Here is a 2,931-nt window from a genome sequence, read left to right as displayed (position 1 = left end):
CAGTTGAATCGAGGGTTATGGCAGCGAGACCGACAGCAGGATCGATAGCACGCAGAGTGGGACCGGGTCGATCCCTAACTTACGTATTATGCCTCTCCGATTGGCTCAGTGTCTGCACGCTTGTTTCATGGGTTGACTTAGGCATACAGAGTTCATTCCCAGTCTAAGCATACGGAGTTTATTTCCAGTCTAAGATTGGACCAACAGTGGGATCGATAACAGCACGTAGAGGGGGACCGGGCCGATATTCATCTTGCGCATCCTGCCTCTCCGGTCGACTGAGCGCCCATACGCTCGTTTCATGGGTTGACTTAGGCATGCGAAGTTCATTCCCAGTCTAAGCCACAACCGGATCGAAGGACCCGCAGTGGGATCGACAGCACGCAGAGGGGGGCCGAGACAATCCTCGGCTTACTCATTCTGGCTCTCCGACCGGTTGAGCGTCCGCACGCTCGTTTCATGGGTTGATTTAGGCGTACGTAGTGCATCCCCGATCTCGACCAAGCAAGGGCCAAAGGCTATCGACGACATTTGGGGCAACAACCGAGGGGGACCAGTAGTGGGATCCTTGGTCAGCTTGTGCATCTCACCCCCAACGGTCGATTCGGTGCCCGCACACTCATTTCGATGATCGATCGGGGCGAGCGGAGTTCATTCTCGATCGAGATCAGGGGATGGGGGCCCTAGGTCACTCCCAACCCCAGAAGGGCATGGCGTAAAAAGAAAGAAGGTCGGCGGGGGGAGGGACGAATCGAAGCGACAAAGGGCTAAATCTCAGTGGATCGTGGCAGCAAGGCCACTCTGCCATTTACAATACCCCATCGTGTATTTAAGTCATCTGTAAAGGATTCTACCCACCGTTCGGTGGGAATTGAGCTCTAAGGAGGCCCGTGCGGCTCGTTCGCCACAGGGGCTGCACCTACGACATGTGCCTTTAGGGGCCATGGGCCCCTACTGCGGGTCGACAATCGGGGGGTGGGCGAGCGCGTCGCTTCTAGCCCATATTCTGACTTAGAGGCGTTCAGTCATAATCCAGCACATGGTAGCTTCACGCCACTGGCTTTTCAACCAAGTGCGATGACCAATTGTGTGAATCAACGGTTCCTCTCGTACTAGGTTGAATTACTATCGCGACGTAGCCATCGATTCAAGTATGCAACACAAGATCCCGATCGCGCCCCTTAGGCATGACGACTGCATGGGGGGAGATTGAAGAGGATGATGGGTTGACAGTTTGATGCATCGAGCACGGAGCCTGCCAACACGCACAACCATAGCACCACTCATATACCCATTGCGTACAAGTGGCAGCATCCACGTGTGCCAGTCCACAACCCACCCGATCAATTACTCGATAAACGAGTGGAGGAAACGACGTGCGAGGCCACACCAAAATCGCTTGGCATGAGAAAAACATAAGCAAGGGCCACAAGACTGCCCCGACCATCTGACAGGCAACAACAAAGCGACACCACCAATGCTTGGCTTGATCGGGACCGTACACGTGAGCTTCACTGACACCACCCTAGGGGGACGTTGCTCGATTCAGGGACTTGTTCCTGGGGTCTCGGGTAGCATCGGTTGTGTGTATGGCCTCATCGAGGCCTGCTCGTTTTTATGGTTGACAAGAAGGGACCGCAAGACCGTCAAATACCGAGAGACCTGGCTGGGCCAAACCCGTAATCACATGCACGGGCTCGAGCTTAGCTCCTTTTTTTCGTATGCACGCCAATCGATCGAGGCCATGGGCACCTGCCGGTCACCGGAGCAACCAGTTGTTAGACCAAATGGTTGAAAGGCATGCACGCCCTATATTTCGCTCGAGGGACGTTACCCTAGGTGTATACAATGGGAGGCCCATCACGCACACCTACTCCCCCTGTAGGGGGAAAGGGGATGCCGAACCACCACACCCTAAAGAGCATTAGAGATTTTACAGATATGCTACCAGTAGACGTTAAAGTGTCTAAAACGGGGACATTTTTTCCAAACAGGCATATCCTGCACCGAGGGTGAGTAGATGCCAATGGTGCTTAGGGAATGTGCCCGCGCTAAGGGCCAGTATATACCGATGGTGGTCGATACGACTGCCCGCACCAAGGGCCAGCTTGTACCAATGGTGGTCCAGGTAATCGCTCGCACCAGATTGAGGCATGTGCCCACACCAAGGCCTGGCATGTGCCGATGGTTTTTGAGGCAACCGCCCATACCAAAGCCTGATATGTGCCGATGTTGTTCGAAGCAACCGCCCATACCAGAGGCCATCTTCTGTCGATGGTGGTCGAGGCAAGAGCCTGCACCAAGGGCCGGCTTATGCCGATAGTGCTCAAGGCAACCGCCCACACCAAGGGCCATTTTCTGTTGATGGTGGTTGAGGTAACCGCCTGCACCAAGGCCCAGCACGTGCCGATGGTGTTCGAGGCAACTGGCCGCACCAAGGGCCAGCATGTGCCGATGGTGTTCGAGGCAACCACCCGTAACAGGGGCCATCTTCTACCGATGGTGGTCGAGGCAAGAGCCCGCACCAAGGGCAGGCTTGTGCCGATGGTGTTCAAGGCAACCGCTCGTACTAAGGCTCAGCATGTGCTGATGGTGGTCGAGGCAACTGCCCATACCACAACCCAGTATGTATCGATGGTGTTCCATGCAATCGCCCTCACCAGGGGCCATCTTGTGCTGATGGTGATCGAGGCAACCATCCGCACTAGGGTTCAGCTTGTGCCGATGGCGGTCGAGGCAAGTGCCCGTACCAAAGGGCAGCCTATGCCAATAATGGTCGATCATGTGCCATCACCATATGCCATCATGTGCCATTGATGGTCGAGGCCTTGGTCGAAGTTTGATTTTGAGCCACGGTGCACATGCTGGGCTCGGGCATGTGCTGGTGCCACATTTTTTTCGCCCAAGGCACCATCGTCGGAGCATCGTCGG

Source organism: Durio zibethinus, chromosome 23 (genome assembly GCF_047325235.1).
Source record: "Durio zibethinus cultivar Kanyao isolate XHJ-2024 chromosome 23, ASM4732523v1, whole genome shotgun sequence".
Classification (NCBI taxonomy): domain Eukaryota; kingdom Viridiplantae; phylum Streptophyta; class Magnoliopsida; order Malvales; family Malvaceae; genus Durio; species Durio zibethinus.
Note: the sequence above shows the minus strand (reverse complement) of the source record.